Source organism: Falco punctatus (assembly GCF_963210335.1).
Source record: "Falco punctatus genome assembly, chromosome: Z".
NCBI lineage: Eukaryota > Metazoa > Chordata > Aves > Falconiformes > Falconidae > Falco > Falco punctatus.
The window spans coordinates 47263363-47277369 of record NC_137586.1 but is presented as its reverse complement, the minus strand read 5'-3'; the positions used below and the strand labels follow the sequence as shown (position 1 = coordinate 47277369).

General features: G+C 37.3%; 2 long non-coding RNA genes across 2 annotated transcripts; one reads left to right on the top strand and one right to left on the bottom strand.

Moving 5' to 3' along the window:
* Window positions 1-6302: 6302 nt before the first annotated feature.
* LOC308057000 lies at window positions 6303-6912 on the bottom strand. Its single transcript, XR_013925064.1, has 2 exons — window positions 6810-6912; window positions 6303-6778 (listed from the first exon to the last, which is right to left on the bottom strand). It is a non-coding gene; the product is annotated as an uncharacterized lncRNA (long non-coding RNA).
* A 3-nt stretch (window positions 6913-6915) lies between these two features.
* LOC308056999 lies at window positions 6916-11341 on the top strand. Its single transcript, XR_013925063.1, has 3 exons — window positions 6916-8651; window positions 8683-9160; window positions 10366-11341. It is a non-coding gene; the product is annotated as an uncharacterized lncRNA (long non-coding RNA).
* Window positions 11342-14007: the final 2666 nt, after the last annotated feature.

The window sequence follows — 14007 nt, the reverse complement described above, 5'->3', positions numbered from 1 at the left end:
TTTTCCCCCTCCTTTCTGACCTCAGCCTGCCTTTTCCCAGTGCTTCATAAACCTATGACATTCTAACATATTATTAGTATGGTCTTTGTAAGTCCATATCCTGTTATTGTCTTGGTGCCCAAGGAGTATATTCTCCCTTTTCAGAGCTATTTTCAAACCCATACAGACTCAACAACTTCTGTATTTCCAGAGTTGAACATCAACTTCAGTGTTGAAACCCCTTCTTTGCATCATCTAAGTGTAAAATGTAATGAAAGGAAACCACCCACAGTCTATTCCGATTAGCTGTCTACTTACTGGGCTTTCTCTTGACCACTAACTAGAAACTTTTCAATATTTTTTAAAAGACTATAAAGCTATTCTAATTTCCTTTTGAATAATAATTTCTGCTTGTATAGACATGATGAATGCTTTTACTTTTTATGTTGTTGTTCTTTGTCAGGATCACCAAAGTAATTGTTTGACTATCTTAGGTTTTCTTTAAGTTATTTAAATTATACAGAGAACTCGTAAGATACTTTACTATCTATGCATGTAATAGGCTAGTCTTGAATAATTGCATGGCTACACAAAATACTGCAACACCACAATACTTAGTACATTTATTGCAAAAATATATAAGATTGTGAAAAAAAATGAGAGGCCTGAGAGAAGGAAACAGTACATATAGAACACACTATGACCCTTAACATCAAGAAATTAACATGATTTTACTTCCATTGCTAATTCACTCTATTGTTAACTTCAGTTTAGAAGCCTTAATTTGGTAATTTAGTCTTAATGTTACATTTAAAGAAAAAAGCATGCTTCATTCTTCATTCCTAAGAGAATATCTAAGATTCTCTAGGTGACTGACATAGTTAATGTGGTTACAGATGTGTATATGCCAGAAAGAAGCAGCACTCAGCTCTGTGTACTTCAAAGAAAGTAAGAGAAGCAACGAGGAAAGAAGATTGGTTTTCCAGTGCTCATTGAACCCATGAATTTTACTGGAAATTCTGATATTTGAACTTGTTTTCCATAACAAACTCTTCATTGTAGGCAGAAAACTGCAATTGAAAGGGATCTTTTGGGGGAATTTGGTGCAGTAGATCTTCTACAACATTATTTTACATAATGACATATGTGTGCACACATACATGTATATGAAATCAGAAGTAAAACTATGGAAAATAATTACTGACCGTAGCACAGTGGAATAACATTTAAGGCAAGTTCCTTGATGACCACTGAAAAGAACCTATATTTTCATGGACAGCACTGTGTTACTAAAACAATCAGAATTATCTATCGGGAAACAACCACTTTTTACTAATTGGACAGTGAAAAAATTTCCTTTTAATTCTAAGTACAGCTATGCTTGGCTGTTGTGTTGGAGGAGTTCCTGAAACTTTTCTCACAGTCACAGGCTGATGATTACTTACTATTCCCTTAAACCCTTCCAGATGCAAATGTTAATGAAGGAGATCACATACTTGCATTAATAATGCTTGTGATTCTTCTGACCTCCACTTACAGTCCTTTTCTGCCTGAGGAAGAAGCTATGTTTTCCCTAGAAGCAACTGTATCTTGAAATGAGCGAAGTTTTCAGAACAAAACCAGTCCCTCAAAAGCCTGACTTGTCAGTGATTCTTTTTCAAAAACAAACTACTAACCCCCAAGAAAATGATCACCTATTGTAAATGTCAAAATACAATAGAATCTTAATAAGGCATTTAGGTTTAAGCAAGAATTTTTATCATACATATTAAGAAGAAAATTGTATTATTTGTGGGAAGCATTCAACAAATGGTTTGTTTAAAAACCCTTTACATTCAGTAAAAAGTTCACTATAGAATTCAGTAAGTGTTTTATCAGACCTTAAGAATCAGGTAAATGGGTCTGCTCCAGGATTCCATTTCCTCTTGAAAAAAATAACTTAATGAAATTTTAATTCTTCAAGAGCACTCTAGAGTCCAATGAATGAAACAAAGGTTCAGCTGTGGAGAGACAAGAATTTTCTGAAAGTTTCCATATATGCTATAATGGTAGTTTCCTGAAGTATTTGCTCACTAACTGTAAAAATAAGCTGAGAAACTTTAGTTTTACAATGTGTTTTTCAATGGTGGATCATGTGGCAAGGTGAGAATTGACTGTCCAAATGTGAAAAAATGAAGAGTTTGTGACAAATAGAAACAAACTTAATCCAGAGACTTGGAGCTGGACACACAGAAAATGAAAATTAACTAATTTCTATGGTAATGTGAAAACAGAAAACGAGGAACTGAAATTAAGGACTTTCCCACAACACTCCCCACACCCCCCACAACCCCTATCTTTTTGCAAGTGAAAATAATAAAAAAAACCCCAACAGGTGACAATCTATCAGTTTATGCTACTCAAGCTACCTTTGTATAGCTGGACAGTGATGCAAACTGTTGTCAATAGTGTCAATTAATATTCATCCAAAAATTTGTGGTTTCGGATTTTGCTTGCTGTATCTCTGCTAGTATGATTTTTTAAAATTTGTTCACTTGAAATGTTATCATTAGTGATATTAAAAGGAAAACTGAGTAAATAATTGAACATAATAATTTGTGACTAATTGTTCGTCTATTAGTCAACAGTCTAGGACTACTTGGTGTAGGGGATGCATGTAGATACAAATATAATTACAAACTATTTCCAAAAGTTGACCAGATTAAATTATAACTTTTAACATCATTCCATGGTTTGTCACCATTAGTACTTTGAAAATTCTTACTGATATGATTCTGTTGCCACAGGGATTTTTCTAACACTAAATAACTAATATGCTTCCAAGCATACAGAAATACTTTTTGCCATCACCACTGTATTACATGTCTTTGATAGTGTTTTGATATCTTCAGATTAAAGGTGGCAGTGAAGTATAAAGTATTTATATTATTTATTTATGTGTTAAAAAGTGATACTAAAGATGGAGAAATTAGCTTTGTGAAGTGCTGCCAGGAATTTCTGACTTGTGCAGATCTGGAAAGCAAGTATTACTGAATAATACAATGTGCACCGTTCATGACTGTTGTGTAAAACGCCAAATTATGGTTTCGTTAGCTAATGTCTAGAGCATTCTCATACCTATGAGCATAGATGTAAGCAAATCCAGTCACAGAGTTCTAATCCACATAACTAAAATTAACAGACTATATTTTAGTATTACATATAGTCAGACATATACCCTTTGGATTTTTTATGTAGGTAAGAGAGTAAACATAATACATAAATTATTATTTTGAATTAAAATTATGTAGATAGAATAGATTTAGCTATTCCTTCTATCTTTTGATTCAAATATATATTTTTTAAAAAAAGTAAAATGGAAAAATATATTGTAATGGTAGTGTAGAGAGGGAAATGATGCCTAAGTTTCATTTCTTTTTTAATATCTTTTTTCATTGCTTTTATAGACATAGGCATTAAGACAATAAAATAATAAATTCAGTAAGAAATTTATCAAAGAGCTTTATTTAGGAAACAAACACTTCATGTTTTGACTCACCCATGTGTAATGTCTTTTAAAGTATCATTTATTCAGCTCTCAGTGGGGCTGTAATGTCCCTTCTGCTTTCCATTCTTAAATTGATTGAATATGCTGAAAAACTGTGGGTTGTAATTCTTTCAATTTCATCCTAATCCATTTTGAGTCCTTGTGGACTCAGGTGAAACTGTTCATTTCAGCATCTGTAATCATCACATTCTTATTCTGCTTACCTCTCAACTACCATTCAACCTATACATCTATAGAGTAGAATATGCTTTCACCTTACTTTTCTTGACTTCACCTACTCTTGGTTTTCTTCCAAGTCTATATAATGTGGGTATGTAGTAGGCTCCTTATCTTTTGCTTAGTTTTGTGTACTTTAGTGGCCTCTGTCCTTCAGGTCTTCTTTATCTCCTGCAATTTATTTTAGCTACATAATCTCATCAGCAGCTATGAAACTACTGTGGAGGCTACTCCATTCAATACCAATTTACTGTAAAAATTCCTACTTAAGAGCAAATCTTATGGGTTTTGGTATGCTTTGCTGTTAAGCTGATGATAAACAGGACTGAAATAGAGTTCTCAAAATATTCTCTGTATTGCAAAGTACTTAGGAGCAAGGACACTTTGTTTTCAGGTCTTTCAACTAAGTCTATAAAAATATTCTTTTTCTATATGTTGCCAAAAGCAGAACAAGGCTGAAATAGTTGAGATACAGTATGATTGGAAATGCCACATAAGAAACAACAACAAAAAACCCTCTAAAAATATACCTTTGAAGCTGTTTTCTCAAAAAAGCAGTATAACAGTGCTTCTGATAAGGGAAAGATTGCTAGGAAGCCACTGAGACAGATTCCAATGAAATTCGAGGTCCAGCAGATATTCTAGAAGAAACATATACCCGAGAGGACAAGGTAGTCATGAAATGCTCTTTAATGGCATTAAACTTTATTCAGGTGTATAATAGCATTATGCTGCAGAAAGGATTTACCATAGTATCCTTACCATTGTTTTCTGGATCATAGCAGCATATTTTTTTATACATATATACACAATGGAAAAGATAAGCATGTCTAATATGAAACTCACAATATTGACTCTAAATATTGTTAAATAAAAAAAATTCTGCATATCAAAACCTATTTACATTCATTATAATCACTGCAAATCCAGAAGTGATTAATTGCACTATCAATGCAAGACTTCTTTCATGTAAGAAGGAAGAGAAATAAAAAATTTAACCAGGATACAATATAAACAGAAGGATGATTCTATAAAAGCCCTAATTTTTGTTTATGAGCACATACAGAAATTTATCATATAACTATACAATTTCTGTAGAGTTATTTTACCAAAGGTAATCAAGTGCTTAAGTCAAGGTTGAAAGCTGACAACAGATGTTCAGGTAGTTCTGAGTGTACCAGTTTCACATGCAAGACATGATATCAAACTATGAAGTGTGATGAGGCCACAACTCACTCAACCTTGAAAATTGAATCAAGGTTCCAAAAAAATCACTTTAGTCAAAAGCTTTTTTCACTCAGTGTTAACAGACCAGAAAAAAAAGGCTTTTATTTGTCTGTCAGATAAAGGAATTGATAATGTCCTTTGAAGAAAACTTAGTTTACAGAGATACATTCAGAAAAAAATCTGCTCATTTTGTTACTATCTATTGTTAAGTCATTAACAGATATTTTGGAGTTTATTCATATATTACATAAGGTTGAGTACTACTTATTTTATTGAAAAGCTCATTGATATGTGTTCTAGATTTGAGAAATTAACATTAACTTCAGAGTAAGGTATTATACTGCCAACAATTCTCATGTGCATCCTACCCAAGAAAAAATACTGGCAGAGCAGAGGGGCAATATTTGGAGAGGAATAGCGTCATGTAAGTAAAATTTCTATTCGGTCCCCATTTTTTAGCTCACAGTTGAAGTCATTGGCTACTAGTGGGAGCATTAAGCAGAGAATAAGACATATTGCTGTATAGCACTGATAGATAATAGTATCAGAGAAAGTGATAGATCAGGGGCCCTCAAACTGCAGCCGGCGGGCTGGATACGGCCCCCCAGGGTCCTCAATCCGGCCCCCGGTATTTACAGACCCGCCTGCCCCCCACTGCCGGGGGTTGGGGGGGAAACCAAGCAGCCACAGATGGCTGCCTGCCACTGCATCTGCGTGTGGGCCCCCTGGTTAAAAAGTTTGAGGACCCCTGTGATAGATCTTTTGCTTTAATGGATTGAGAAAGATAATGGATAATGTGCTGTACATGGATAAAAGGAAATCTTGGATTGTTACATGTAATAATCTGATTCACACTTATGTCTCAGCAAGCCAAGATGACCTGGATACCTGCAGATAACAGTATGTTAACTTTTCTACAATGTAGAAGTACAGCTGCTGAGGGTCTCAACAGACATTTGGATTTTTAACCAGCAGAGGAAGAACGTGGTGAAGCCCATGCAGTATGCTCTAAAATATGTTCAAAATTGTCAATATACCATGTGCAGTGTTTTGGCTGCTATTGTGAAATGTTTCCTTGGTGAAAGTGTGTGTCTGAGCCTGCATTTGTATTCTTGTTCAGATCAGGAGTGCACTGCTGAGGTGAGTCTTCCAATTGTCTCCACTTACTCTTCTGTTCGCACTGCAGAGATGTCTTTAGGTGCATAAACCGTGCTCCTTTTGGATGAAACTGAATTGAGACGTGCTCCAGAAAACTAACCTAATACAATATAGTTACCAGCAGATGAATGGGACGTGACACTGACGTGTGGAATTAGACTCTATAACTCGAAAGTTATAAAGTAGGTATGTTTATTGCGCGCAGATGCACGGGGGATCGCTCCTCCACAAGCGTGCATGCCCGAAGTGACGAACCATCTCACATTTATACAATAAAACAAATGAATATTCAATTAACGCCTATACATATTCGTTACCTAAACCCGCTTCGTATGTTAATTAGCTTATCAGTCCTTTCCCTGGAATGTGGTGGTCTTGCAGGTTTGTAGGTGATTCATGTTCTTGTGACCATCCGTGACCATCCGATCTTCTCCAGCAAGGAGTGGTGATTCATGTTCTTGTGACCATCCCATCTTATCCAGCAAGGAGACTTAGCACTCCCTCCCTCTAGACAGCATTGGAATATCTCTCATCCTTTTCTCATTCTCTTTTAAATAGCCCCTTTGTTAGAGGAGGAAGGGCAGGCGTCTCCCCGTCTCCCCTTTGTTAGAGGAAGAAGGGCAGGCGTCTCCTCAAAACTGTAGTTGTCTCCTCAGAGCTGTGTGCCTATGTGACCAGACACCGCACCCATGACTAGTCACCATACCCACATTCCTTGAGCAGACATATACAATCACAATCGATGTCCATTGTCCCCATTTCACACTATTTCTCCATATCAGCACCAGACTGGGATATACCTGGTACAAAACTCTCCAAAAAACATCTGGCATAAGCACTGTGTTCTCAGCACCAACTATTTCGCTCTGCAGATCTCTTCTTACTAGGCCTCACTAACTGCTGATGTAGACATAGCCTGAAAAGCTGTTCCACAGAATCTGAGATCTTAGCACAGGCTTCTATGCAAGAAACAGTAAAGGGATCTTGTAACTGGAGTTAAGCCGAACAAATCTTGGAGGTGTGATTTAGTAGGTTAGAAGGAATTTCTACTATGTCCACATGACAACTAAATTCATGATATTGGCTTACCTAGGATAGGAACCTGAATGTACTAGCAATGGTTGCAGTAACATCAACTCCATTTGGAACAATTCTTTCTAGCTACTAATTTTCATGGATTAAATCACTAGATGAAGTGTATCACAAATACCTGAGGTAACATTTATTTTTGAATTCTTGCAATGTGGTACAAGTTTATAAAGGGGTAAGTATGAAAACTGGAAAGATCAATAAGCTTGGAGCCTTCAAATGATTTTTTTAGAAATTTCAAAAATTTAGGCACCACCTATATATTAAAAAAATTGAAATTTCAGTGCCAAAAAGTATAAAATTGACTCATCATAGCTTTCTGATATGATGACCTACATAAGATTATGTCCACGTTCTACAGTTCACCTGCACTTTAAACCTTCTGTCATGAATCAAAGAAAATATGCATAGAAAATGGATTTTGTAGCAATAAGTGGATCATCAGTGCTCAGAATATTCTTCTAATTTTTGAAGTTCTGTTGTTTCATAATTGACAATACAAAAAGTGGATATATGCTAATAAAAGAGTGCACAGAAGTGTGTCAGCTGAACTTCTCTCATTTCTGTAATTCTGAACACTTACAAGTCAGACATCATATCTGATACAGTCACCTGAGATTTCCATTGTAATCAATGGAGAAAAGTATGCATTACTAGAGTGCAGTTCATCTCGTCCTAAAGCAGATGTCTGAAACCATTGAGCCTAATTCTAGATATACTGATTAGGATAAGATTGATCACACCTATTAAATGCCTATTGATTGAAAAAGGAGCTTAAGTGACCAGGCCAGATAAGAAAGTTGACTTTCAAAGTTGAATTTCACTCACAGTATTTTACAAATGCCTTGCAGTACATTTAACACATCTTCATAGTTACCATTGATATTTCAGCAGCCACGTAAAGATAGTTCTAGCTAATCAAGATCCATGCTACATACAACTCCAAAAAGCATTCTAACAATTTACTGCCTGAGGTAGTACCAACAGATTATTGGGGTGTTTTTGTTTTTGTTTGCTTTGCTGTTTTTTGTTTGTTTTTTTTTTTAATTTTGGCTTCATAATGAAGGAAGGAGTTTTATACTTCATATATTTCATCCTACTTATTGCATTGCTGATGTTCATTGGTATATTCTTACTTTCATAGTATGGTATGTATATCTGACGCAGAAAAATCACAGATAAACTACACTTGAAAAGACATTTATTAAAGAAAAGCAGAAATCAGATGAACAACGTGAACAAAACAAAGGATTATTTCTTACTCTAGGAAGTATCTCTGAGAAACCAGAGATCTTAAAGGATTTTCATATAAATCATGTTCAATCAGGTGTTACCTTGATATGGAGAAATAGTGTGAAATGGGGACAATGGACATCGATTGTGATTGTATATGTCTGCTCAAGGAATGTGGGTATGGTGACTAGTCATGGGTGCAGTGTCTGGTCATATAGGCACACAGCCTTGAGGAGACGCCTACAGTTTTGAGGAGACGCCTGCCCCTCTTCCTCTAACAAAGGGGAGACGCCTGCCCTTCTTCCTCTAACAAAAGGGGAGACGCCTGCCCTTCTTCCTCTAACAAAGGGGCTATTTTAAAAAAGGATGAGAAAAGGATGAGAGATATTCCAATGCTATCTAGAGGGAGGGAGTGCTAAGTCTCCTTGCTGGAGAAGATCGGATGGTCACAAGAACATGAATCACCTACAAACCTGCAAGACCACCACATTCCAGGCAAAGGACTGATAAGCTAATTAACATATGAAGCGAGAGTAAGTGGGTTTAGGTAACGAATATGTATAGGCGTTAATTGATTTGTTTTATTGTATAAATGTGAGATGGTTCGTCACTTCGGGCATGCACGCTTGTGGAGGAGCGATCCCCCGTGCATCTGCGCGCAATAAACATACCTACTTTATAACTTTCGAGTTATAGAGTCTAATTCCACACGTCAAAGGCACTGGCCACGTAATCATTTTCCTTAGTTAAGGACTTGTACTTCAGGAATTAAAACTATGTGCAGACTATGATTATGGATTTGAGTGCAAAAGCCTTTAATTCGCTAGCTGTTGTTCTCCTTTTGGAAATATCAGATGGGGCATTATCAAACCTCAGATCAAGTTAAAAATTTATTTCCTTGCTGTAATTTCATTTTCAGATCTCTTTTAAATCTGTGGAAATACTGTAATTTGATTCTCCACAAAGTTAATGTATGACTTCTTGCAGGGACTTGTCACTTTTATTGAATAAATTAGCCCTTTTAGTGTAAGTTTGTAGAGGGCTGGATTCTGCATTTCTCTGATTTGTAGCTGCCATTTAGACTAATTTTATACAGTTTTGAGAAATGTAAACCCTTCTTTTTTCAGGGTAAGTTTTGTATGCTCTAGAGACAGTATTTTTTTAAAAGTCCATACATGGACCTAGGGGGGTGGGAATAGGGGGTGGGTGGGAGTTGGGGGGCAGGGAGGGAGGAGACACTGAAAACATTTCCAGCAGTGGTAGTAAAATCATTCACTTCCACATAACAAAACAGCTTTAGAGCATGGCAAAAGACTTCACTTCTGGTATTCTTTGTGCCCTTCTTCAGTTTATGCATCCATGATCTTCTGCTCACATACAGGGAACACCATTTTTAAATGGTTCCTATGAACCTATTAGCTTCTGCTGCAGATTTCCAGACCACTATGGAAGGGAGAAACAAATTATTCCAAAACTGAATTTAAAACTTCTTAATTACTTACTGTAAACTATTAATAATAGTAGTCAGTTTTGACTACATATATGCATCTAAAAAAAAATTAAAAAAATACTAATACTGGGACTCAGGTGTATAATATTATTATGCAGAATATATTTTTTGGTTTGCTTGTTTATTTGTTTTCCATCTAGTTTAGACATGATTTAAGATCTCATATACTTTCCAACTAGCAGACAAAATGAGAATGTTAAGCACAATATTTGTTGGAGGGATTGCTTTTTAATCAGGGCTTGGTTATCAAAAGCTGTAAGTTCAAGTTAATTTCTTATCAAGATTTAAAAGGAATTTTCAAAAAAGTAAAATAAGGATACATTTGATCATGGCTTTTGGTTTGCCTTATATTTTAGCTCTGGTTAGCCACAAAGCTGATATTAGGTCATCCGCAAGACAGCATTAGGATATAAGATGTAGACAATTCTTTGTGCAAACAACTTAACTGTTTTGGTATGATTCAAAGTCCTTTTAGGAACCTAGTAGCTGGTCAAAATAGCAAGCAAGTGTATGCGAAGTTGTATTCAGAGCACTTAACTCAAATGCCTGAAGTCAAATGGTATAAATATGTCAAATTTTGTTTTGCTTGTAGACTGGGTGTTGTGCTAAAGGGGATGGAGTAATTTAGCAGAAAATACCCCCCCACACCACCCCGCCTTCCAACTCTCCCCACCAATGTGGGAGGTTGGGTGGGGCTACGTTTAAATTCTAAGTGATGTCCAATTTACCACTATCGGTTCAGTTGCATTTAGTATGTATATTAAACTACCACGGGTCTGGATACACTGGCAGCAGTCTGCGCTGCCAGTCCAGTCATGCTCATGAACTAGCATGGCCACACTCTAGGGTATGGTTGCATTCAATAAGAAACTGCGATGACTAGCTACTTAACAGTGCAGTTTTATTTGTGCAACAGATATACAGGTTCTTGGATTGCTGGTGATAGTGACTGTCTGCAAAAGGCACGTGCAAATAAAATGTTATAAAGTACAAAATGTGCGGAAAAGTTACAAAAAATACAGCCTGGCTACAAATATTAAAAAGTAACTCTCTAGAGATATTTCTAAGTCTCCTGAAGAAGCACTTAGTTTAATTCTCACCAAAGGCATCCCAAGGAGGGGAAAAGCAAGGCTCAGCCCGTCGGCTGGTCCCAGGAGTCCGCCTTACTGGCGTCTTCCCATAACTTGTTCTCGGTGGTGTCTTCTCCACTTGTCCCCTCATTCCTTCATTCACTTCTTATACTTCTCTTTACTCTCAGGTGGAGCTTGAGTGACCCTAGTCATACATTCCTTTATTATGATTGGTGTAAAGTTATCTCGCTTTCATTTAAACATACAGTTCATTTTAAATTTACTACACATGCTTCCCGAGCCTGGGTTTCACTGTCTTCGGGGGGGGGGGGGGGGGGGGGGGGGGGGCGCTTTTGAGTAGGAGGTCATGATCTCCCACTAACACAATTATTTTACCCTAACATCCTTGAATTTTATGTCTTCAGCAGTTTGTTTTCTTTTAGCAGTCAGCACGTCCTCATCAGAAGGCTTTGAAGTGCTGAGGGGACCTAGTTCCCAACTTTCTCTCACAGATTATGAGGCTCTTGCTTGGTCTTCCCACATTTGTTGGCCCAGCAACAGACATTTCATATATTTTAGAGACACTATGCAGCTTATCAGCTATATGGTACCATGATGTTCCCAGTCCTGGAGGGACTACAGCAGAGCCTGGTTGCGGTGTCACCACTCCGTTCCACCCTCCACGGCTCCTCTACAGTAACAGGTTGTGTGGCTGTAGGGAACTGTGGTGGTGTAGATTTTGTGTATGCCAACCGTCCTGAAGGGACAGCCGTATTTTACCCTAAAAAGCTTTCTGTAATACTGCACCCCTATTAGGACCCAATTTTCCTCTAATTCCTCACCTCAAGGTGATTTTCCCAATCTGGGGGTCAGTTGTAATAAAATCTGTATAGTGAGGTGAGGGCAGCTGCAGTCTCCTTGAGAGCTGGTGACAGAAATACATTTTTTTTCTTTAGCTTGAACTTCAAGCAGGGTTTGGGCTGCGTTTTTCTCTGCTGTAGATTTCAATGGCTTGCTCTGTTTCCATGTCACAAATAACAGCTAGAAGGTAGTATTTATTTCTTTTTAGGGTCTGAAATTTCTTTGCAATTGCTAAATAAACGTTTTCCCATCTACATTAGGTTTCTATTGTGTGTAGGTTGCCAGCCTCCAACTCTTCGGTGAAATCAATAGAAGCTAACAACTTTCATGATAAGGTTAAGAGTTGCTTGATGCCAGGCACAACTCAAACACTTTCTGCACTCACTGTCTGTGATCCATGTCCTAATAGTGCCTAGTCTAAAACAGCATTAAAAAACTTTAAATACAATTTTCCTTTTTTGAAAAAATAAATACCTTTTTTCTTAATATTTTTATTGATGTGTTTTTCTTTAAATGTTTGAGGGTTTTTTTTCTTGATAAAAGCACTTGGAGACATTTTTCTGAAGGCTGCTATAAATAATAAAGTTGTTAGAGAGGTAGTTTAGACAAATGAAATATAAAAGTCCTGTAAAGGTCAGATGACTTTAACAGTTTCCTGTAATCTTCACATTGTATTTTTGAAGTTCCCCTTAAATTTCTGCATAAAACTATGGTCTTGCAGACAGCTAAATTTATATAATCTTCCCTGCAGATGTCAAAGAAAGTGTCCTTTTTTGACCTTTTAAAAACACTACTTTTCTTGACCATTTCAGAAAGTAACAAGTGTTATATTTAAGGCTGGCTATTTGTTGGTAAAGTCAAAGACAAATTCAGAATATTCTGTATGCATACTAAGTATACATAGTGGATATTTCAGAAACTTTAAAATGAAGTTTCTGTGTAATTTCTGATAATAACAAACAAGTGAAAAAATTTTGTCTGGAACTCTAAGAGTTAATGAAACCTTTTGGACTACATTGGAGATGAGGAGAAAATCTGATTTAAGTGGCAGTGCTGCAACAACACATGATCATTTGAAAACATTCTTTTATTCCACTCCTATCACACTCATTAAAATTGAAGAATCATAGAATCATAGAATGGTTCAGATTGGAGAAGACTTTCAAGATCATTGACTCCGACCATGGCCAAGTCCCACTAAACCAGGTCCCTAAGTGCCACACCTACACGTCTTTTAAATGCCTTCAGGGATTGTGACTCAACCGCTTCCCTGGGCGGTCTATTGCAGTGCTTGAAAACCCTTTTGGTGAAGAAATTTTTCATAATATCCAATCTAAACTTCCCCTGGTGCAACCTGAGGACATTTCCACTTGCCTTATTACTTCTTACTTAAGAAAAGAGACACACACTACCATACAGGTAGTTGTAGGGGGTGATAATGTCTCCCCTCAACCTTCTTATCTCCATACTAAACAACCCCAGTTCCTTCAGCTGCTCCTCATAAGACTTAATCTCTAGACCCTTCACCAGCTTTGTTGGTGTGTCCACCTTCTCCGGCCACACTGCAGCACCTCAGTGTCTTTCTTGTAGACAGTGTCCAAAACCGAACACAGTATTCAAGATGCAGCCTTACCAGTGCCAAGTACAAAGGGACCATCATTTCCCTAAGTCCTGCTGGCCACACTATATTCTCATACAAGCTAGGATGCTATTGGCCTTCTTGGCCATCTGGGCACACTGTGGACTCATATTGCCACAATCCAGCTGCCAACAAACACTTCCAGGTCCTTTTCTGCCAGACAGCTTTCCAGCCACTCTTCCCCAAGCCTGTAGTGTTACATGGGGTTGTTGTGACCCAAGTGCAGAAGCTGACACTGTACGTTGTTGAACCTCATACACTGGCCTTGGCCTATCGGTCCAGCCTGCCCAGACCCCTCTGCAGACCCTTCCTGCCCTCAGGCAGATCAACACTTCCCCCACCCCCAATTTGGTGTCACCTGCAAACTTACCAAGCATGCACTTAATCTCCTCATCCAGATCATCAATAAAGATAATAAAAAGAACTGACCCCAATACTGAGCCCTCAGGAACACCACTTGTGACCAGCCATCAACTGG